Source organism: Temnothorax longispinosus, chromosome 1 (assembly GCF_030848805.1).
Source record: "Temnothorax longispinosus isolate EJ_2023e chromosome 1, Tlon_JGU_v1, whole genome shotgun sequence".
Taxonomy (NCBI): Eukaryota; Metazoa; Arthropoda; class Insecta; order Hymenoptera; family Formicidae; genus Temnothorax; species Temnothorax longispinosus.
In genome coordinates, this window is record NC_092358.1 from 20,860,124 (window position 1) to 20,886,128 (window position 26,005).

A 26,005-nucleotide genomic window follows, 5' to 3' on the forward strand; every position below is an offset into this window, starting at 1 on the left:
TAGAAAGGCGAAGATAGAAGGTAGAGGATGAGAGAGAGAGAGAGAGAGAGAGAGAGAAGCCTGAAAGAGAGGGAGAAGGAGATAGAGAGACATAGAGGGACGATTTTCGGGGGTGCCTGTTGCTATGGCGACCATCCGGGACTAAACGCTGGGCGATAGGGTACCCGGCCATGGTTCGCAATACTGTTATACGGAACGTATGTATACCATGTATTTGGAAAATCAAATTCGACCATCTTGCATGCGGCGAAGAGCCTGGTAACCGTGTCTTCGTCTCCCTGCATTGTCCACCCTTGATTATTATTATTATAGCGCACCCAAGATTGTCTACTATCTTGCTCGTCGCTAGGGATAAAATGATATAATATCCGATGTAGGTCAAAGTATATGAGAAAAGAGGTCTTTTTCTTGTGACCATATAGCAGTGGCCAAACAGAAGTGTCGAGCAAATTTCAATAATTGCGAATTAATAGCAAACAAAAGACTCGTTTTAAAGGCGACGCAATGGAAAAGCCAACGTGACAAATTTTGTAAGTAACCGAGAACAAATACAGCAATACGAAAGGAGAATCAATCAAGGAGGACAGTTTTGCCGCGTATCTATGTTTTTGAGTTACAATGCAAATAACTGAAGATCTCCATAATAGAACCTTCCACCGGTATATCTCTCACAACTAATTACCATATTTAGCAAAGGAAACTTGCTATTCTCGTACGAGACTTACCACGAGAATTGATGTTGCTCTGACCATAGAAATTAAAGTTATTTACATTACTTTCTTTTTAAAACTTCTAAATGGATTTACTTTGGCTTTTACTAAACAAAAATTGTATTATTGCAAATATCTGCGTTTCTCCATCATTTACGTGCATTCAAATTTTACAACTGTTACATTAGGTATATTTTACGTTTAGAAATGGTTAAATCATTGCAATTCATAGGTAAACCATTAGATTATAGACACAACTAAACGATAATTTTTTGACAGTTGAAGATGTATTGTATAATAATGTTTATTGTAGGATAATTTAATATAGAGAAAAGTACTACAATACTAAATGTTAAAAAATGCAATACAGAAATTTTCCAGGTTAATTAAAAAATAGATTTTATCTTGAAACAAATATATTATAATTTTATGAGTATATAAAAATAAACGTAATCCTCGTTTGCGTGTTCGCTAAATTTATTAATATGCCAAATCAGCTTATTTTAACTTGCATTTTAAGTGGCTTTGCACATTCATGATAACGGATTATATAATTCTTTGCTATAATATTTCGAATTTATGTATGTCGAGTCGCGGACTACCTGCGGCAATCGTTTAAATCCCCTTGATTTAAGCGATTACCTCTTTAGCTTACGCGTTTCTCCGCGACATCGAATTCGTGTGTCGCTCGTTGGCTTGGCCTTCGCACGTACACCACCGTATTCTCGTCGGAATTATGGCTCGTATCCAAATGCTCTCGGCGATCTAAATGCCATCCTCGTGTACCCATCTTACTGGCTAGTCGGTGTTTGGTATTAGGCGATAACACTTGTGGCGCAGTTTAATCCGCCAGAGATCGTCTTGCGAATATAAAAGTCGTACCGCGATGAGAGACGAATAGGATAATAAATTTTCTTGTTTCCGACAAGACATAACTATCATCTTAACGTAATTAAGTTCTCTTTTTCTCTCTCTTTCTCTCTCTCTCTCTCTCTCTCTCTCTCTCTCCCTCTCTCTTTCTCTCTCTTTCTCTCTCTCTCAATGGTTAAGTAGGCAATTTGTCTTCGGTATACTCGAACAATATTCTAAAGAACAGAGATCAATTTGCATAAATGAAGTGGGACATAACAGCTTTATCGATGTTGTTGAGAGACTGAAATGTTGTCTCGGCCAGCTTAAATATCTCTTTTGCACTTCAATTTAACGGACTTGAAGGGTTATTAATGATACAATATTAAACAGGTAATTAGAACGATATTACAGATTTTTGAGGAAAGGATGTATAAATTTAAAAATAGATCCTATACATAAAAATTTTTTTTCGTATGTCTTGTTTCTTTTTTTTTTATTATTATAAGATACAAGTATCATATATTGCAGTATAAAGAGAGATACAATTTAGATGGAAATATAGTTGTTCTGAAATAGAAGTAAAATAGAATTTTGTCAATAAGTCGTTATGTTGACGGATGAATATGGCGCCATGGCGCCTTGAATTTTTGACATTCGGAAGCTGATGCTAATCGGAAGCGGGACTAGAATTCGAAATGAGAATGCGACGAGTGCGGCCGAGAATATGCCTCACACGTGTGACCCGCTTGTAAATGCAAAGTTCACGAGGGAGGATGTGGATATTGAACACGTGACACCTGCGATATAAAATATCACCCGCTATAAAAGATTTTTGATTCCCAAAGGCGAGACTAGAGTTTCAATGCGGAAATGCGTGCGACATCCCGCCGTCGTGAAACAGAGGACAAACGAACGATGCCGGATATCTACCAGTAGACATCGTTTTCTCTCGAATTGATTCTTTGCAGCGTTCCAATGTATCACTGTTCCTAAAGAAGAAACTTTACATACGTTTATTTTTTTTAACTTTGAGAAAGACGAATTTATACCGGAAAACAAGAAGATGACACGGCGATTGATATCTACTTACTTGTTATTCAATTTTCAACAACGTTCAGTACTTCAAGGCTTTCTACTTCGTTTGATTATTACAGACATTCAAGTTTTTATTGCTTAATATCGAGTGAATTTTATACAATTTCACATCATATATAATAGATGCGTATCACTATCAGTTTTAATTAACATTTGTTTAATTGAGTCTATTTTTAATTTTTAATAATTATTCCAATCTATTTTTGCAAGGAGTTAAAAGAAGCAACCAATTTTTTAGGAGTCGACTACATAATATCTCGCGAAATATTTTGTTATGTTTCAACCTTTGTTACACCTAATGAATCTAATGATCTTGTAGTAATTTTACTAACAATAAGAATTTATACATACTGTAGTTTTTTCTACTTTATGTAGATCTATACTATCAATGATAGTATTTATAAATATTCAATGTGCGTCTACATTCGTCGCAAAATGATCTATCAAAATGTCGATATTCGATCACAAGCATTGTGTATTGTGGATCTCGGTAGAAAGCTGATTGTTCTGTAACGACCTTTCGAACTGACACATATTTTGTGTATCAAAAAATATCAGTGTAACTTGAAGAAGATTTATACAACTTTTTCGAATTGACGTAATCTAAAAATCGTGAATAGCCATAATCCATAAATTTAACGTAATCCCTATATTTATGAAATCTGTAGCTAAAGATATAGATATTTGACAATAGAGACTGACAGATAGATATTCATTTTAAAATACTTTTTGACATAATTTATTGGTACCAATACAACTTTCGATCGCAAAATTGCTCGATCTCGCATCGTCTTCGAGAAACATTATTGTCTTGCCGACCAGGCAAGATACATTCGCGGGTATATCGGTCTATCCTAATTTAGAGTTTCCGCGAGTAATTAAGCCTCTAAACCGCTCCCTCGAACGCTGACAATCAAACCCGTCGAATGGGTTGATGTTATTCTCCCGGATTAAAGTTTAGCGATGTCAACCGTTAACTACATTAAGTATTAGCTTTTGTTCTGCCGCGCCGCCGGCGCCGGTTCGCGCGTGCATTCGGTTTGCGGTTTACACCGACGGAAACAATAAAAGCCACGACACACTACGCCCCTTTCCCTCTCCTTCTAAAGTAACCAACTCATATGTAGAGAGGTCAAGGGATATCATGTATTGTTTATGACGTGTTGTTAGCGCGTTGTATCCGCGGGTGCTGCGTCCCCGGCTGCTTGCATATTTTATGAAGCGTCTCGTTCCCCTAACGACAACGTGCTAACGAGATGCTAATAAAATATTAGTCGCCCACTCGGTGCCTCGGTTTACGGGGCGGCGCTCTGATCGATTGGTGGTGACTTTATGGGGAGAGGGTATCAATAGGCGATGTATCGGTGAGTCGAATATCTGTTATTATATTGTATCGCTACGATATTTTCGACGGATATCTGCATGTCCACCGAAAAACAATTTGTGAAACGCTCGCGATCAAATGGTACCTAATTAAAAATAAAGTCCGGGATTCACGGCTTATATTTTTACGTAATTATTTTTATTTACTGGATGGATGGCTCGAAGGTTGCGTCAAGAATAGGGGATCCTGTAGCCTCGCTCGAAAATCGATAATTGTTAATGCGCGCAGGTGTTTACTCGAATGACGTTAGTCCGGCACTTTAATTATAATCAACGTACGCCTCGGAGTTTTAAATAATGCGAATTTAATGTAGTACATTATGATTTTACTGCTACGGTTCTGTTTACATATGTTAAACATAGTAGAAAATGCGAAAGAAACAAATTTAATGAAATCCTTTCAAAGCAACGAATTAATACAGTTTATCGTGCTCTGATTGTAATTATTAATTTCTAGAAGCATATTTCAAAAAGATACAACGGCATTAGAATAATACTTTTTGGACAAACGAGCACTCACACACATCATATTAGCAACATTATATTATATGTATACATATACATATAATATTGATATTAATTATTGCTATTATATAATTGCTTGTCGTAATATTTGTCGTAGAAAAGACGTTCGATATCGCACGCAGCAAACCTTTCACAAAATGTCAAAAAATGGCATGTCACATTTTTTTTATGTCCATGCGTTATGAGATGCATACATCACGATACTGCGTTTTCCATAAATTTCTCGACGCACACAGAAATTGTAGTGTCATCGCGACGATATATTTCACGACATAAAGTGGAACGGTAAACCCATTAATTTCGAGGGCACCTGAAGTGTCTGACCGATGTTGGAAGTTGCGTACACCTACCTTATCGTACATGGCCTTCTCTGTTACTGGTACTGGTATTTGCAATTTAAACCTAGCGTCAGTAATCATCTTTCAGATTTTTCTCGGGCAGCGATATTTAGTATTTTATAACGCGGATTTTGGACATTGACGAATATTTCGTTAGTATTAAATCTCAAAGCGCGTTTCCGAAAATCCTTCGGGCATATAAACAAGATAAAAGCGCGATAACCTTTCAGATCTGTGTGACTGTTTCGTAAAAAACTTTCCTCGTTGCACCTGTGCATTCTGGCGGTTGAAGTATGTTTGCGACCTTTCAAAATACTTTTTGAACGTTTCCGGATGTCTGTTACAGTAGATAGTTTTACAGAACATTCGAGTTATTTTTGAGGTTTTTAATATTTTTGAAAAATCATGAGTTGGTTCCCCAGGGAGAACAGAAAGTTTCAATGAAATTAAAGTGACGTGAAAATGATGGTAAAATAACCAAAAATCGTCATTTTGCAGTCATTTTGACATCATTTTGACTTTATTGTGACTTGCTGTTCTACCTGGGTTAAAAGTTATTTCAATTTATACGGTCATGCAATTAAAAAAAAAGAGTTGTAACATTCAAAGTACGTTTTATATTTTGAAATTTCATTATGTCATCAATAATAAACAATCAGCTTTAATGGTTTCAAATAATTATTTATTTCCAATAAACAATAACATAAAATATTATTATTGAAATATATATTTAATGTTAAAGAAAGATATGCGAAATAATGTGCGGAATATTTATCGTGCTATATTTTTCCCAATGTGTCACCATGCGCTGTTACCAGCAGTTTGCCGGACAAGAAACTTCACGCAAGAAGTTTCGCTGAAAGTCAAGAACGGGGATGTCATGTAACGTGGTACGTTATATCTATGACATAAACGTGCACGTTAAATGACAAGGAATTTACTTTTTCAAGCCGTTATCCGCACGTTATTCATTTACGCCGTGATTTTAGAAAAATATTTTAACTCTATACTCCCCATGTAATTTTGTTTACTTAAATTATTATTATTTAACTTAGTATATAATTTCTTTTGACGCATCTGACGTAACATGGTTAATTATTTTTTAGTATATATATAATTCAGTACTTTCTATTACCTATATTCGTTTTACGATTTCTCTTTTGTTCGGGAATAATCGGTCGTGTAGTACTTAAACGATCAACGGATTGGACTCGCAAATCCAGTTCTCGAGCGACTACCAAAATTCTGGAAATATTCGTCAACGTGTACCGCGGCATGCATCGAGAACTATCTCATAAAACCGAGTACTCCTCACGGCGTAAAATGAACAACTAAATTTGCGATGCGTCCCCATAACGTTCCGTGTAATTCGATTTACAATTTTGCCTCGGACCATGTGCATTAGTGCGAGTACATCCTTCCGGCGAGATTGCCGTGGGACGAAACTCATCCATTCAACTCGCATTTCGCTCGGTATCTCGAAAAGCGCCGAGCCCTTGGAGAACCCTCGACACATTTCTAACGGAAGTTCGACGATTTCGCGTCCCGGCGATCGAAGAAATACGTATATCTCCAGTTTATTCCGGAGCAACTGGTTTTTGTTGTAAGCGGATTCTCTCTCGCTCTCCATTATTCCCGGGGAACAGTCCAGCAAGTGGGTCCGTATCCAGGCTGTTGTACATATTATCGATTATTCTCGAGATTCATTCACGAACTCTTACGTGTCATTCGAACTTCTAAAGCTCCGCTAGTCGTACACGTTCTCATTGTTTCTGCGTTGGCGCGTATTACCTATAGGCAGTGAATAATCACAAAACTCGCGAACCTATCGAGTTCGCTCTCTTCTGTTTCGACTTCTTTGTTGTTGTAGTGATTCTCAATTTTGTTATAGAAAAATTACAACATCTCGATTTATCAGAGGAGCTCAACTCACGTCCGCTCGAATGTGATCCATTCATTTGAACCAAATGCAATGTTAGCGTATCCTGCGGTAATTTAGGTTAATAAATCAGTAGCCAGTGTAGACGAGCATGCATCCGGAAACATGTGGAACGTAAATGGATTTGTGGGGGTTCGTAGGATCGATGTGTTAACCCTCGGACCGAGGGTGTATCTTTACATCCTCCTACCGCAAGGACGATGTTACAGTTCCAATCACCGTGTCCATTATCTCGAAATGAGATTCGCGATTTGCCCTCGCACCTTCCATGCACCTTTCAATCATCCACGCGCTATCTTTTGCACATGTCAAGCCTTATTAGACTTGATAGATGTTTTTAGTTGTAGTTAGTTGTATTGGTAATTTATATCATATCTTGTTACTCTCTCTCATATCGATAAAATTCGTTATATCGCGATATATCGGTCAGTTTGTCAGACTTATTTAAATACCTTGGAAGAAAATCAATTTCAAAAGCGTTTTGAAAACAAAAAGAAAAAATGTCATATCACAGATGCTTTTTATATCCGTAAATGTGAAGTAGTTATTTTAGGCATACAATATATTGATCACTATAATACAATGCATTACAGGCATTAATGATATATAGTGATATTAATCATTGTAATCCCAGCATCATTTATTTTACAATAGATTAAATACCTTAATTTATCGAGATTACGGTATTGAATGTATGTTTTATCATTGGCGCAGAATTGCAAACGTAATTTCCTATCAGTTTTTCTTCCCATTTCAGATAATTCTAGCAATTCTGTTTGCTATAATACACATGTATATTTACATTGATCTATAATTTCCACGCAACAAACAGCTTTGAAATGTACATATCGTAATAACAATTACTGTCGAGAAAATTATGATAATGCTGACATAATTGTGCATCATACACCAGGATGCTGATCTCATGTATATATCGCGCAGTCAATCCCATGATGCGTCCTAAACTCCTAACGGTGGTGGTAATGGTAACCGATCCAATTAAATAGAATTTCATCAATTTCATCGATTTGATAACATTAATTTATTTTGCGGTAACACATCGCTTTTATTTTCACATTTTTTCCGGTTTTACGTTGATGCTGTCACAAAACTTTCTGCGTAGCCAGATTTTTCAAATTGGTTTTTGTTTATAAATGGACAATTAAACATTTAATCGTTTATGTGACTCTATTGTGAATATAACTATTTTTGCAAAATATAAATGTATTCCCTCGGTTTTAGAATACCACGAGCATTATTTGCAAATTTGACAATGACGATAACAATATGGAGAAAATTTGCATGGATGCAAATAAAATTTGGACAAAACAAATATCCTTTACAAAAAAATTAAAATATTTATTCGCAGATATATCGTGTTGCATTTTCTGATGATTCTAAGGAAAAAGCTAAAATATACATTTTTCTGGCGTATCTGAAATAAAATTTTTCTAACACACACAACAATTAGTAAATGAGAATCGCTGAAAGTGCAATTGTTAGTTGCACGACGAAAGCGAGTAGTCTTTCTTTGGCTCATTGTTTCTCGGTAACGTAACATTATAGTGTAGACACTGTAGACGTTCCAGATCATTTAGCTGGTCGAAACTTTACGCTTTCCCTAAATTAATAACGATCTCTAATGATGCGCGAAATTCAGCGTAACACTGTTGCTTGTCGGATCAACTTTTAATTGTATTCCTTCATTAGTTTATTAATCGTTGCATCAAGTTTCACGTACATCTGAACGTTGCGTTTCTCACAGAAACCATAATTTCACCGACTTGTTATCGATCGCTATCACGTGGCCATCCCTATCGTACTTCGCGATTAAAAGTTTTGCTTTCTTCCACTGCGGCTAAGACGTAATAACGAGGAAGATCAGGCTTCCTCGATTCGCTTTTCCTATAGTCGGGCAACAAAGGCAAAGCAAACAATATTGTCTAAGTTGCAGTCATGTGTATTGTACACGAGGCTGGGAGTAATAAGCGGATATAAGTTTGCAAGCAGCGGCACAAAGCGATACCGTATCTTCTGTCTGCAATATCAGCCGGGGGTAACAAAAGCGGGAAAAGCCAGAATATACAACAAACGTGGGGTAATGCGTCGAACAATTTCCACCGATAAGATAGCAATTTCATCTCTTAAGAGATTCCTTTAAGAATTCATTGCGTACATTTTTGGTCACGAAACCGCTAGTTCTAATAGTTAAGTCAATAATTTCGCTGAAATATTTCTTATTAAAAATATTTAAAAATAATATTCTTTTTGCCTCAAGCAGCATACATTTTCTTTGAAGCGGGCGAATAGCTATCAAATAGAAACGCTTAATTTGGTTTTTCATTAACGTAATTGCTTGAACGCACTAGATTCTACGAACAATGCAAATTACAATGACCAAGTTATAGTTTAGCGTTCTATATTTGTAGTCACTTGGAGCAATATGAACCCGCAAACTCGACGCGGCAAGTATGAGTTTCCAGGATACAAGCTGCAAGTGGTTCCATATCCTCTGTTACGTAATATTAGGCGAGAGTAACAGAAGTAATAGAAGTTACCAGAACCGTAGCAATATGTAATGTATGAGTTGCAATATGCAGCCGTATAATTGAGACAGAAATAAAATCCTCGAAGTTCTTGATGAACCAATACGTCATCAACATCTCAATTTTTTAGTATTTTATGTGATTTATGATTTCAAGTATATCTTCGGGGAACACGTTTTACTAAAATACTCAAAACACATTTGCAATGCGATATAGTAACGTTTCGTGCTTTTATTATGTAATCTTCATTGGATTACAAAGAAAAAAAGACTTATTATACTCGTAACTTTGTATATCACACGCGTAAATTTACAAGAAGTTGTGCAATCGTGGAAACCTTGTTTATACTTCAACCTAGTTTTCAACCTAAAGCGGCGAATAACAAGCGGTTACCCGGTAGCTCATATTCTTTTATATAATACTAATCGAAGATAATAGCTTCTATTTGCAACGTAGACAAGAAAATTTTAGACAATATTCAGAAAAATTGGGTTTTTTTATTGGTCGTAACACGAATTCGCTTGTTTTCTAAAAATAACTGGCAGGGTAAGCTATTTATAAGTACATTTCGAATTCTACAAGTACTCATTCTAAAATGTAAAACTAATTAATATAGGGATCGATTACTTCGCAAGTACAAGTAGTATAAAATATTATTTCTTATGAATATTACTCGAATTGTAGAAAATAAAACTTGATTATTGGATTTGACTCGGATTTTTAAGCACACATTGTCGCTACTATACTAGCAACATTGCTTGAAATTGCACGGTGCCGCGAAGAAAAATTAGTTATTCGCGACAAACATGTTTGCTATTTAAATTCAACTTGCCCGCGGGACAAACACATAGGGGGTATGCCGGCTCGCGTTTTTCCCATGCAATGTTGTGGAAGATAAAAGAAGCAACGCGGCACGCGCGTGCCCGTAAAACTAGCGGCGTAAAGCAACGCTAATTGACCCCGCACACAAAATTAAGTCTTTAGTATCACAGAAACGATGATAATCTTCTACTTGCGAGCAATTTAATCTTTTCAGTGTGAGCTTTTTCTTTTCCCCGTCTTCCTTTTTTTTTCGCCTTTATTGAATAACAATTTCGAAAATTAGAGCAGCTATCGTAATATATACGTTTACCTCGAGTTACTCTAACAATAACCGCACAGTAATCGTACTCCGTCTTATGTAATATACCTATGCCGAGTGGAGAAGATAACAAAGCGGGCAACATAGTATCGTGTGCACTCCGCCCGTGATACGTAAGCACAAAAGGGAGGAGAAGGAGTCCAAGAGTATTCGGGCATTCTATTCGCTATACTGTCACCAACAGAGAAACGTTTGTGTGCCGTGCATACACGCGTCGCACGAGCCTTTAAACGAAGACAATAGCGGTGGAAATGCAAATACCGCTAACTTGCTGGGTTTATTTGACTTTAGGCAAGGCCTTTATCGATCAGCGAATCCATAAGGATTCGATTGATCTTGACGAAGTTTCAGCGACAAAGCTCGGACCATAGTCAATAGGAACGTTAGAACCGCATTACGCAAATTGAACGTGACTCTGGCGGATTTCGATTTCACAATGGAAACCGATTTATATGACATACGTAGGACCGTCCATGTTTGACTCATTAGTCGCAAAGTCGTTTGTGTGAGGAAAGTGTATCTAAAGACACATATTTGCTAATTAATTTTGAATAACGATTTTGAGAAATGTTTCCTAAACAGAAGATACGCGAATATAATTTCGAGGTCAAAGTCTACGATTTTCAATATTTTATGCATCGATTTGAAGAAATTATCATTAAAAAAATGTTCTTAAGAATAAAATTTTTCCCTTAGCTACTTCAAGTATGACGCTGTAATGTATAGTTATGCAGATCGGCAAACTTAGTAGCACGCGCGTTTCTTTCGAGTAGGATGCACTTAAACTTCGGTCCGCTCACCGATCTCGTAAAATTCCAACTGCACCGTCGGTGCTTGTATTACTTTCGCAAAATATGCACCGCGAAGATCGGTGCAGCGATACTGCAGAAAACTGTAGGGTATAACGAATCGTGATTCAAAGAATTCTCGCAGCTTGCCGATACGATTCGATACTCCATGTCATGGATTCTCTCTGTCTACGTATGCACAAACGAAGGCCGTTCCATTGAATGGAAATGTAATCGATATTTGTTACATGCAGAATATGTATGAGCGAGATGGAAATTACGGCATGTGACTATTGATGGATAATTTTATGAGCGTACGAGTTTTATATACAATTACTAATATGTTAGCTTATTTTTCTCGAACCAGTTGTAAAGATTTTGTGAAAGCTCTTGAATTAGGTATTATTTAATAAATAATGGGAAATTTTATAAATATATATTCAATAGTTTTAATATATTACGTATGCATACAGTGCCGATGAATAAATATATAAATTTATTCATAGGCACTGTATGCGAGAGATAGAAACAAGTCAAGTATGCGCAAACAGCGAAACAGAATGAAAGGGAGTCAGACTCTATCGATTCTTCGATCTAGTTGAGCGCTCGCGCGATGACATAAAAATCCTTCGTTTTCTTCCGTGAAACGTACTCTAAAGCTTTTCTCTTAACGAGATTTCGATTCCCGCCAATCTCCTCTAACCTTGCAATAGGGCCGGCTCGTGATGATCGACTCTCTGTAAGAAAGTTTTAGCTTGGTTTTAGCCAACTCTCCACAGTTGTCACAAACTGTATGACTCCATTGACAAATGTATAATGCGTTATGAGAGTTATACATTTTTAAAGCCAATTGTTTCCGCTCTTATTTTCTTTATGTGAAAGTTTCATATTACTTAGCAAGAGGGGAAAGCAGTTAGATTCCGTGCAACGGTATGTACGGAAAATTTATTGGTATATTTTTCCGTCTACAATAAACTGCAGATAATAAAAGTTATTTTTAAATTGAAGACTTTAAGAAACGTATAGCAAAATTTGCAAAACAGATTTAACTCGTAAGTAGTCAAAAAATATTCATGCAGATTTAGAGAGATATCGTATTAACAGTAGATGAGATTCCAATCGACTTTCGCGATGATAAAACCATACTGTTAAAACCATATCACTTAAAACCATATCACTTATGATGTTAAGGTAATAAACAATTTTATATAAACTCGAAGTCACTTTAATAATGCGATATAATCAAATTTTTTTTTTAATCTAAAAGGTAAAACGTCGCTAAAATTGCTCGTTAAAGTAATTAAAAGAAAAGCAATTATCTTGTTATTTTGCGCGCTCGTGGGAAACGATCTTTCGCGGTCACTAACAAATCCCTTAAGTCATGTTACAACTGTCATGACCATTTTGCAGTTATTGGACTTTAAAATAATTTTCTGTTAGTGCTGGACTTTTATTCGTTTGATCGGGAAACTGAGCCATGTAAAAATCAGGAATAGTCCAATCATCAAGCAAAAAATATCCAGTCTGCAAAATGGAAAAATGTTAATCCACCTCTACGTATTCTGTATAACTTTGTACTATTCCTAATCCAAAAACCTTTGATATTTGTGTCATTTTCTAACGCTGTAAATATCAACGACGATTTAATCGTTGCTTACATTTTTCTTCCTTTTCTTTCTTACGCGCTTTGGCAACTACCGGTAACGTCGAAATGTTCTACGATAAATGTCAGATGTGAGCATAACTCTAGAGGATAGTCGGAATCTCCGTTAGTTCATTAAATATAAATCTCGATGGATCACCGGTCGGCTGCAGTCTCCTCGTGAATTTGTGGCACGTGCCTCTTTACTTCATTGCTGCCTCATCTAATCGCAGCACAGAACACTAGTATATCAAGATAAATCAATTGTGCAAATTTTTTAAAATCTATTTGTTACCGATTATTATCTATTATATAATCTTCGCATAAGAAAATTATGTCATAAGATATTTAACTGAAACACCCTTGAATGTTTCGCGAGTTGCAACTGCTCCAATTAGATAATCTTGATTTTTTTCTGCGGAATAGTCTCCAGAGTTCTGTATTATAATTTTAATAATAAAAAGATTGACAATTTATATATCTTTTCTTCGTAGCAATTCATTAAAAATAATAGAAGGTATGTTGAATATCGTTCATTCAATCACAATAAGCTGCTGTAATGTGACTCAGGTGCAAACGAACCGACAGGTAGAATTACACGAGAAAGGCTGACGCGTTTATCGATACTTCTTTCGGCCAACTTATTCGTTGACTTGATGCTACGATAGATAATCGATTCTGCAAGTCGGTGAGTTTCGCCGTTTCTTCGATTTATCGTATATGTCGTTCAACGTGACAAACGATATCGGCCGCGCTTTTCTCAAGACTGGGAGAAGATCCTATTCTTTGTATTCGTTACTTTCTTTTTCGTGTTATGTTTCTTCTCATTCATCATGATTTTAGTTTGGTCACTGTTTCTTCTTCCTCTTCTTCTCCTTCTACTTTTTTTTTCTTTTCTCTTTATGCATTTACTGTAATATATGCGAGCAGTAAATTAAAAATTATAATTGAAGTTTTAAATATTAGACAAGTTTTTCATATTACTTCTAATTGAAATATTTGCCTGTTGAACCACGTACCAATTTTATATTTTTTGATAATTTCGTAAAATCCATTTTGGCAATTATTATCACTATTCCCGTAACGTATAACCGACGTATTTAAATGAACAATATCGCCTTGACCGAATCTCCGGTTTTCAGAAAAGCATATTATTTGTAATAAATATGGATCGTTTCTCAAAATACTCTCGCGCAACGGCACAGACTATTTCCGGATTCAACGTGAAAAATGTCTCTCGGGGGCGGCGAAATGTCCAGTATACCGTATACCTACGGGCGCCGATTCACCTATTATTCGTGGGATTTGACATACGCGTAACGATGCGATACGCGCGTATGTGCACACGAGAAAATCGTCGCTACCAATGTGCGTTGACGCGCACGTATATAGATATCCGGGATCAACGATGAGATATATCGTGCGGAAATTTGATCCTCGATAAACTCCCGTATTTGTACTTCGTTGTCTCAAAGCTGAGAGAGAGAGAGTGAGGGGGGAGGGAGCGGGGAGGGAATAGAGAGATCCGTGCAAAAATCTCGTAATTAAATAACCAATAATTTTTACGCGATAAAGAAAAAAATGCTCCTGTTTTTTGGAGTGGAAGCGCGGCGGAAATTAATTAAACTTTCTCCTATTTGAGAAAGTCAAAGGCAACGGATGAAGTCACGAAAGTTAGGTCGCTCGTTTCAGCTTTTAAGTTCTACAGAACGATGCAAGTCACACATCCTGTTTGCCTTCCACTCGAAATTCTCTGTGTGCTCTAGGACAGGTGATGTATTCTACGCGACGGTAGTTGTTGATGACAGAAGCAACCGCGGGAAAATCAACGGCGCACAAAGCGTACGGTTATAACTTATTAGTCACTAGCCAGCTGTGGGCTAACCAGCAATATGACGAATGCGCTGTCGCGTAAAATATTTCTACATAAATGTAAATACAGGGTATTCGCCACATTGGAATCGTCACACTTCTGCTAAACTAAGAAAGGCCGGTCTGTTTCAATAAATCGGCAGTTATATATATAGCATTAAAAATTTTGTTAAAATAATCTTCAAGATATAGATATAAAGAGCGTGGACAATTTTACTTCGACTTTGTTTTACTAGAAATATAAACCTTAATCGTCAGAATACTTATTATTTTAAAATTAAGAAATTTATGATAAATACTTGCAGTTTTCGTTAAAAAAGAATTTATTCTAAATTATTTATGTGTATAATTTATTTTTATAATTTATAGTTGGAAGAATTAGTTTTTTAGGATTTTAATCTTTCTTTATTTCTCTCAATTCCATATTCGTTTAATTCAGAAATTTTATAGAGACATATATGGATTATCAATCACATTCTCAGACACCTATTTTCGAAGAGTCTGAAGTAGCTTTCTGTATATTAGCGAAGCTCTGTGACGTTCTAATATTCGGATATTTTAGCGAATCGCGGAGTCGGGCATAATTTGTCTTCTCGTGCTCGTTAGTCACAGTCGCGCATATCGCGACGCGCTCTCTTTGCATCATGGAGGCGAACAAAGAAGAAATGTAGGTCATTTGTAAAACCGTCGATATCCGATACCGCTCCTTTCTGCCGGCCGAAAAAAAATATAACTTATTTCCTATATGTATGATTTTATTTACTCAATGTTCTCTGCACCGCCGTCGCGCGCGCCATTCGGCGTAGTTATTTGCGGTTGACAGACGCGTATCGAATTTCGTGATCCACATATGACCATTGTATTGTGGACAGTTTTCTGCATTGCAAGGAATGAATCTGTTACGCTAATGTTGCATTTAATTAGACAGATATATTGTTATCTTTTATTACATTTTCAAAATCCTCTGTCCCTCTTTTTATTTAGATCTCGAACGAGTCTCTTAGTACACAATCGATTGATTTATTAACAATTCCACGTTCTGCGTTTCTAAACAAAAACTTCGCTCCTTGAAAGGATATATTATACACACGTCTGTGGTATTGTACTATATATATGTATAGGTATCTATAGACGGCGGTCTGCGACTGACCCGAATGCCTGAAGCGGTATTTGATTGAACTGAATAATGTAGGACGAAGGGCATTGATTCGCTTCCAGTCGGCTCTCGGTATTCGCGGCGCAGTGCCATAGCTTCGAAACCCTACGTCGCAGGTTTCCCTTCCCTTCGAATCACGATCGCATCGTACATCACAAGAGCGAGCGAATTTCATTCACGTACAGGCATCACCGTGGCCGATCGGACACAAACGAGAATCATCCGGGCGACGTATCGAGAGAAACGTAGCGCGTAACGTAATATATGATTAGCCGCAGTATTTGGCGGCCGAATTATTTCCATAACGTTTAATTACTCGCTGCGAACTCGCTACGAACTCGCTGCGAATTCCGGGAGTTGCGCGCATACCTTACGCAAAATGCACGCCCGAACGATGATGTTCTTCGACCTGGAATTAACGTGTCGAGCTACACGTCCGCTTTTTCCGTCGCGCGAGAGCAATTCTTCTCCATTCTGAATCTACCGAACACGTTCCGTCCATCTGTTTTTAGCTTCAGTTCCAGCTTCCCACATGTGGATTTCTGACCCCATTCACAAGGCACACATGGAACGTGCTTCAGCTTCTTCGCCACTGTAACAGGTCGTTTGAACGTTACAAAAAATATAGCGTTCAGGATACTTAGCGTTTATTTAATATACAATATATTTAAGGATCGTTTCCACGATGGATCTCCGTTACGAACATTTACGGGAGCATACATCTGCATCGCTAAGTGCATCACGTCGGAGCACCCACGTCTAGTTAACCCGGCACGTATTATCATTTGCCGTTTAACAAATTTAACGCACGGAACGATACGCGTCGCGCGACACGGCGATGGCCCATTTGCGATATCGTAAAACGTGAGACATAACATCCACTCGGCGGGCGCGCACCGACGATAAGCTTGATACTTGTAGCGGAACGATGTGGATCTCGCTTCGTAACGGCCGGCCTGTCAAAAGTAGTTCCTTCAGGTGCCTAGTAGGGTTACTTAAATTTTCCGTTAACGCCATCCCGCGATGTAAGTGAATTTCGTTGCGGGATTACGCGGCAGGACACTTTATCGACGTTGCCATAAAGCGATTCCAGCGATTTCGCCTCGAACGTGACTCCTTGAAAGTCGTTTCCTGTCGCAATTTAATTTCGCCCGAGTGAAACGGTAGTTTTTGTTCGGTTATAATAGGCGTTTTCATTATGCAAATGAATGTCTCCTTCTGCTGCGATTTCGTGGTTTGAGCAGGTCATTGCGGCGAGAAATAGAAAGAGACATTTTATCTAATAGAATCATTTAATATGCATTCGAAGGAGATAGAAATTATTTTTATATAATTATTTCTGTGCCATCTATAGCTTAAAGATATATAGTGATAATATTTAACAAAGGCAGGTGTGCACTTTCCAGTATTAGTTTGTTATTATTAGAATAAAAAAAAATCTTATTAAAGAATATAATTTTATAAATTAAACAAAGCATGCCATAATTAATGTTATAATAAAAACTAAAGTCGGAGATTGACAGCAAAATTTTTAGATTAAAAAATTTTTGTTTAGAAGTCTCTTTATTTTTTGCAAAGTTACGTGAATTTTTTATTTGTTGCTTTTTTCCGCGTTTTGAAATAACACTTTAATCTTGTTGAGAAGTATATATGTAGTGTCGCCTATATTACGAGATTTAGAACGCTATCGGAGTACTTGGATCCATCACGGATTTTGGAGTAAATGCGAAATATATTTGGGTTAATGGCAAAACTCATACGCGAGTACGAATTTAGACTCCCAACTATGTCGTGAAAGTTCGGCTTCCAACCTGGATCTATCTATGTGCAGATGTACGCGAATGCAAATATTCGCTACGTCTTGATCGCTTCTGAATTCGCCACGAAATAATAAATTAATATATTCCAACTAAATGCAAATTTAGTTTCGCGTTATACGAGTTTAAATATATACAGAATATATAGTAAAGTACGTTAAATAAATAATCAAAATTGATTTCGCACACCACGGGACGTGTTCCACTCTTGAGGATTACAAAATTATGATTATTAAATGAGAACTACTTCTTACGATTAAAATTGTTTTACATTCTGAACACGTTGCTAAGTGTAAATTAAAAGTGTTCGCTATGCACTGAATTGTCTACTTGATATGTGATGCACGCGTATGTCGATCCGCGAGCGATAGAATTTACCGGATATTGGATTTTTTATATGGGTATATTTGAAAGATATTCAGGTTAATGGCAGACCCGGGGTGATCTGTTACGCGCGCAGGTAGAAATCATCCTGTGATTCGTTCTCTCGCGCGAGCGTTTCTACATGCAAACGTGTGCTGTGGGCCGTTTGATCGCTGCCAGCTTTGGAAACCACTCGTGCGGTAATGGCCGAATTAATATCCCGCGCATGGTTATGAAACCGCACGACCGGAATCTCGTATAACTCACTTCTACCCGAGTTATTTTCTTCCGGTTAACTTTTGCGAGTACCGCCATTACGTGCTTCTCAAAGCTAATGATTCTTCGTCAGCTCTATCGTATTTTACAACAGGTATACGTAGGATTTTACTCCAATTTCTGAAATATAAGATAAATTGAAACCCTCACACGAAAATATTGTATAAAAGTATACAGAAAATGTACCAATACAAAGTTATTATTTGTAAAATAATAATGCCTTCGGTTTGCATAAATAATATTTTGTTGTACGCTCTATTTATCAGGTTTTACAATTATTATACATTGTGTTACATCAGATAAAATTAATTTATGAAATAGCGTGACAATGATGATTTCGTGTGAATGATGAGCTCTTAATGGTTACATACAAATCCTTCATCTGGAGTAAAGAGCTTAGAGTCGCAAGACATTCGACGAAGACCAGCAAAATTTGTGATGTATACCAAAGTTCGTTCTCGCGAACTTTGTGTACCAGTTGGTCGCGAGCGAATAAATTGTCGCGTCGTTTGCACTTCTATGCGATTGCTTCGTAAGCAAACTTCCTTGCTTGTCTCTTCGAGGATCAACGAAGTGGAAATGTTTGAACTAATCCCGCAGGTAAACTGCAATGTCGAATGATTTTTCGATTATCTCAATTTGCCGAAATTTCAATTATCGACTCTTCTACAAAAGAGCATTTTTTCGTGAACGTCATCCGCATGTATAATAATTAAGTTTGGAAAATTTGTATTTTGTAATTGTTATATTTTTGTTAAACTTTTTTGCCGTAAACATAGTAATTCGTATATATTAGATCTTTTTTATGATTGGAACTTTTTTGTTTTAAGAAATGAGGAACGTGTTCTTTCACGATTTTATCACGATTGAAAACTGGCAAGAAAAGAATGGAAATCGTTCAAGCAGTGGACTATTGTTAAATCGATCGATGATCTGCCGAGCACCCTAAAAACACACATACCACGTTATGCGGACATAACAGGTGCCTGGGGCTATGTCAGAAAGGTATCGGGCTGGTACGCAACACGTCGACGTCTAGCGTCAGAACGTCGCGTGGCCGTGGTGGACGCAATTTACGGGCAACGTGCCAGCACGCGAGGACCATAAACCCTTGTATACCCCGATATGATGCGATGGCTGCGAGCCACCGGGCTCCATTTCCACACACGCGCCGGATATCAATTCAACCATTATCGCTCGTTTGATTCCCGAAGGAGCGCGTCTAGTGGAGAACACTCATGCGCCACGTAATCGCGAGCCCTACACGCTGCATAACGATTTCGTCGCACTGCGATGTACGATTTGTTTTGCTGTTCGGTACAGTTTGTTAATTAATCTGCGTTATTACCAAATAAATTGTGACAAATAATTAAGATTTTAGATAAACTGAAGAGTTGAAACTAAGTATTTAAATCAAAAATTTTTATTGGCAAAGATAAGAAAAAGTTATAAATTATTAACAAGATCTAATATCATTTATTTTTTAATCTAAATTTTCAAGTTGCATTATCTCAAAATAAGTTTAAGTTTTTGGAAGAATGATCTTAACAGGTTTAGCGGGTTATTCGGTTACCTACATAGAAAAAATCGAGTCAAACGAATGTGTCATGAATGATTGCGGGCTTATCGAACGGAGGAAAGACGCGCACAGAGAGAGCCCGTCTCACCCTTATAGTTTAAAACAAGGCGTCCATCGCGCCAGGCAAAAAATAAAATTTCCTCCACAAAGATTCTCGCAAGGACGGAGATCCAATAAAAAAGGCTGCAGAAGAATACCTCGTACCGTGTGAGCCTTTATTCTCACCACGTTGCAGGTAATAACTCGTCGCAGAAATTTCCCTCTCGTCGTGAAAACATTATCCATATACCCGGTACCCACGGCCGTTCTATTTATAAGCGTTGCCTTTTCTGCTTCTCGACTGTCTTTCCACGTCCTGCCGTATCTCACTAATGGCTTATTTCTTATGTGAGACGAGATAGAAACGCAGCTACAAACGGAAAGGTAGCAGCTACTAATGAGAATTATCATGTCTACTTTCTGACTGCTGATTGAGACTCGAGGAACAACAAAAATGCCTTCTCAAATGCATTCTTAAAGAAATCGTAATGCAAAGTAGAATAATTAACGCTTCTCGATTTGGGTTTACTTTAAGTGTCTAATGTAATTCAATTTAGTATAATACGAATATGTATTTTAACTGAGTTTGCTCTGCATGAAATTGCACATTATCATAGTCAATTGAAATTTCTGAAACAAGTTTCCGTAAGAAATCGTTAATTCCTTATGCTGTTCTATCATGACAATTATTATCTTTGTTAATTTTATTATGTCTTTTTATTAGTCCTTGGAGCATAAGTACTTCCTAAGTACTTGGCTAATTGAAAAACTCATTACAAGTTGGAATAACTCTCAAGCAACGTGTGAATGAATATGAATGGTAAAATCTGGAAATTGGTTGACAAAATCTCCAATTAACAACTCAATAAACTTTTCTTAAATTGTTGTTTATAATCTCTTTCTCACAATTGCATATGCTGGTTCTGACAAAAAATTGAAAGCTATATTATACAATTAAAACACACACAAATGTTTATAAAGAATGTGAAATATGTTAATGGAGATATACCGTAGTACTATATTTATTGCTTTTAATTTAATTCAATGAATTAAATTAAATGCATTTTCATTTTTTGATTCGCATTTTGCAGGATATAATTATTGTATTACGTCTTTTTTAATGTGTATTCTGCAATTACGCGTGTTCTCATGTTCTCGAGGTCTAAATTGCCTCTTGAATTGGGTCTCTCGAATTGCCCTTTACTCCGGGGAAATACCAAGAAACGAAGCTTATCGCGCCCTTGTTAGCGATAACGCGAGAACAAGAGAGCAGCGAGCTTGAGAAGAGTCGTCACGCTCGCTCTCGCCACTTGTTTCGTAAGTTTATTAACGTACGACCGACTAATTAATCCCCAGCGGTCCTTTTACGTCCGGTGCCGGTTTTCGCTCGACTACAAGACACGCGAAAATAGAAAAGGAAAGCGACTGCGTGTGCAGCAAACGCGAAATCTCGAGCTGAAATATCGTTGAAAATCTGACGGCGGGAGCTTACGTTTGCGCGAGGTCAACGAGAAATTCGGCACAGCCCGCGTTAATGAAATTCCAGAAACTACGGCACGGTGTCGCTCTCGCGAAGTTCTTTCATTAGAGATATTTGACGAGTTTCAAAAGGGAAATAGTCGTACCGAAATAAGGACTAGGGAAGAATCGTAATATGCAAACGGTTTGTAGACCCGGAAATACACAAATATATATATATATATATATACATATATATATATATATATATATATGTATGTATGTATGTATATGTATATGTATATGTATACATATATTTGTGCATTCGTCACTCATAAGTAAGTTATATACATGCGTACATAGTTAATAAAAGTTCCAGAGATGAAACTTATAAAATTGAATAACCGCGCGACGCGCGCGCGCGCGGTGATGCGGATTTACAATTTCGCTCGTTTGAATTCGAAACAGAAACAGGTCGCGAAAAAAAAACTAGGACATTGTAATTTAGCAATAACTTTATTTCGCTGGGTTAATTCGACCGACAATTGTATGTATAAATGATTCTGCAAAACCGACATGAAAGCGTGCTGTAATTAACGAATTGTAGCACGCGGAAGCTGCAATTAAATCGTCCTTCGAACGATCGAACGAGCGTATGAATTTTTGAGCGCGCTTAGTAGCGAACATCATCCATATTGCCTTTCTTCCCACCCTTGGCTTTTCATCGCGGTCTCTTTTGAGAGGTGACCCTTTATTTGCACCGAAGCTAATTAGGGTCTACGAGCCCTAGGGGGCTGAGCGCGTGTCGCTGTGCTTTTAAGTACGTGGCAAAGGGAGCTAAATTGAGAGACGGCGCCGCCATTTACAGAACGCATCATCGACGCGTCGGTCGATACGATGGCGGTTACTCCGCTTCAGAATGTAATCTGCGTATTTTGCACGCCGGATGACAGCTCGGCGAAAAGGGGGCCGTCAGAAATAACCATACGTTATGCCTATGTCGCGTAGGCGCGGAATGTTTAGACCGGTATAACTTCACAATGCTGCTACTCGCCTTCCGCCGTTCCACGATGTAATATTACGAAATTTATTTTAAGATGGCCTTTAGAAAAAAAAATAATCCTATAAAACATGGCACGCGACACGCGTCGATTCTTATCTCTATTTTTTTATTGTCCGAACAGATGTTTTGATTTGTGAGAAATGCTAAAAAGAAATTCGGACGCTGTATTAAAGGAAAGCTGGCACGGGCGAACGAAGTAATTATAACGTGTCTCGTAACGTGTGCTTGCGCATCTTCCACATGAGAGTATCCGCGCACTTTGCCCGAGTTCGCAGTGTTATTTTACTTTAGCTCCTATGCATTCATGGTTCGATGCACGTCGCGACGACAATTTGCTTCGCTGACTTCCTCGCGTTGCTTCATAAAGCGGATAAAATACCTAAAGCGTCACAGAGCGGAAAATCCGCGAATCGCTTTTTACGCTTGCTAAAATTGGATAGTTAGCTTAAAGGCGTTAGAAAGTTTGACTGCTTTTGCTAAACTGAGACTTTTAATCGACAGATATTTGATTATATATTCTGCTTAAATTCTACGACCGTTTAGATACAATCTCCTAGTTATAAATGATCTAATTAGAGGAAAGTGCGTTTCAGGATCTTTGAACTCAATGACAAATCTTTTACTTATTTCAGAATTAATTTAGTTTAATGGAAACAATAAAATAAAAAAAATTCGATTTCATATTCATCAAAGAACTTTATTCAAATTAAACAATAATATTGAAGTACATAATATATTGTATTATAAAGAAATTATGTTGAACAAGAGTACTACCTGGTATCTATTACAATAAATTCGATACAACAGTAAGCGAAAATTTATGCTTGATCAAATAAGAAAGGCAAAAGAGACATTGAGATAAATAAAAAATAACATTCTCTTGAAAAACCATACCGGATTTCTTTTAACGATCCCGATGAATATGTATTTCGACTATATTTAATTATTCGAAAGAACAATTGGCGAGTTCGGTATACGGTTTTCAACGTTTTCCTTTGCTTTCTGTTCTTTCATCGGAAACCCTCTCGTGATGCATCCTAACAGGAAAATCTAATTTAAGTTGCTTGCCCATAGATTTGCACTACTTTCGATTTTGCATCCCGCGGTAAACTCGAACAATAGGCTCGACGGCACCGACAGTCTATTCAAGTAGTAATGAATTCCATACATTTTCAAACTTGTATGCGGCGAGCGCAAAGTTGTTCTCGTTAAAAATTTTCGAGACACGCTCGATATCATTCTTGCCACACATTAATATTTCGACATTTTGAATATTCTTTTTGCTCTTTTCGTGAAATTTTCCTTTAAAGTTATACCGAATTTCGTTGGTCGGTATCTAACATTTCGTATTTAATACGAACGCGTCGCATCGAGGATAGGTAAAACTATATGTATGCGTGTATGTATGTATATATAATAAGGCTGTGGATCTTTATATTCAGTCTACGTCATGCTCTAGATGTCTAACTATGTTAGGATATTCTATGCATCGCGGACACCGATTCCGACGGGAATTCGCATGAACTATGGAAGGTTCGTATCCGCGTGAAATGGAGCACCGGTGTCGCGCCTCTGTTGGCCAAAAGCCAATTAAGGCTTTTGATTAGACCATGCCGAAACTTGAACTTGAGCTTCCGTGCGACCTTCCGGTGCGGTTTTCCTATCCCACCTCGCTCACCCTTAGACCGCACTACTATCGCGACCAACATACGCGCTATGTATCGTACGTAGCGTCAGTAAGTATGCAGCCGATGCGGAAGTGCTACTCTCGGTCACATTAGTTTCCGCAAATTTGGAGGCACTTAAGTTTTCGTTGTCCGCATCGTTAGCGGGTTCCAGCTGCGATGTTTGCGCGAAACTAAGTCCGCGCATTTCCATTTGCATGCTCGTGTGTGCATCCGAGACTTTTGTACTCGAAACTGAAACCCTTGATCTCATGCGCTTACATTACCGACGCCGACGCGGGCACTCGGGATCTTTGCCACTCAAGGATGCAACAAAACCTATTTGTCGTGAATTGTGTGCAAATTGATCCGATGCAAAGAAGAATGATAACATTCATGAGACATATAACAGACACTTCCATTTTCGGGAAATATTTGAGTTTCTTTAATATACAAGAACAAAACTTATATATAGCTCTACTAGATTTTACAGCTACGCTCAAATGGGCAATAAGAAGGATCGCATTCAACATAGCGTGTACGTTTGGATATCTGTAAAGTTCGATCAATATTGAAACTTTTACGTCTTCGTATTATCTACGCGCGCCGTCTATTGCCGATAATATATGGGATTCGATACGGCTCACACATACATATATATAGGCACACAATAGGAATATATAATATATATAATTGCGCGATCGCGTGGGTAATCCGATTGAAATGCCTTGGTATTATTGATTTATACTGTCGGCTATTATTCTGCAGGACAGAAAATCAGTCGATTCTGTTCTAGATAGTCCTCGTAACTCTAAAGCGAAAAGCGTAAAGCGAAATTCTAAACGCTAAAAATTAACCGTGCAACAATCTATTAAGAGTGAAATTTTATCGAGAGAGAGAAAGCTAGATTGAATAAAAAAGCGATTTCTATTAGACTGACGTAAAATTGTCGTATAAGAACTTCTTTAAATTTATTATTCGGCGGGATCGGGAGGAAACGGGAGGAAACGAGGATCGATAGAGTACTTTGGTTGCGGTGCGCGATGTGATCAAAGTTACCTGGTAGCCGCCGTAAACCCTTTCCAGATCAATGAAGCTTTAAACTTTTTTACCAGATAAGAGCTGCATCGCCTTTCAGCGATGCTCCACGAAGGGGTCGCGATCTTTTACGTGAATTAAGTACACTTCGTTGTAAGTAAATATGTCAAAAGAATATTCGCATACGTAATGTCCCTTTCCGTTATTACCCTGTCTATAGTGAGTTATATACCTAACAACAAGGATGCGACAAATGTATAACATTTATTTATCATAGGTTAACGAATTTATTTCAAAGAGCTTTAAAAAATATAGGTCGGTTTAAAAAAATTTGATTAGTCTTACCGGCATAACGATCACATCCTTCGTCACATGGGATATTTTAGTCTTTGCATATTACGTCATACCAATTAATGGTTTTCAATATCAACTACCGATAAAATTACTGAGAAAATGATAAAAAAAAATTAAAATAATTTTGCGATATAAAATTTCATCAAAATTAAATCTGTTTCAAACGTAACTTTATATAAAATTTTAAAGAATGCGAAATTGTTATACGGATTTTTTGGCTTTTGAACAAAGTCGCGAGTGAGAACGAATGCCTTTGTTTAACAAGATATTCTAGTGTATCGTTACACTTTTGAGCCGCACGAACGCCCCACTCGCGTTTTTCAATTCTGCCACTGCTATCGAATACGGCAACTTGAGCAGGTGGCAG

At 37.4% G+C, this 26,005-nt stretch overlaps 1 protein-coding gene and 1 long non-coding RNA gene across 4 annotated transcripts in view; one reads left to right on the forward strand and one right to left on the reverse strand.

The window, feature by feature from the left end:
- The window catches only part of Nachralpha6 (nicotinic acetylcholine receptor alpha6), a 222,444-nt gene that overhangs the window by 25,616 nt on the left and 170,823 nt on the right, over positions 1-26,005 (forward strand). The window lies entirely within an intron of this gene.
- Positions 1-26,005, reverse strand: part of LOC139816753 (uncharacterized) — a 278,339-nt gene that overhangs the window by 16,580 nt on the left and 235,754 nt on the right. The window contains exon 3 of the long non-coding RNA XR_011733076.1: positions 16,357-16,579. This is a non-coding gene — a long non-coding RNA (uncharacterized lncRNA). The remainder of the gene's footprint in view (positions 1-16,356; positions 16,580-26,005) is intronic.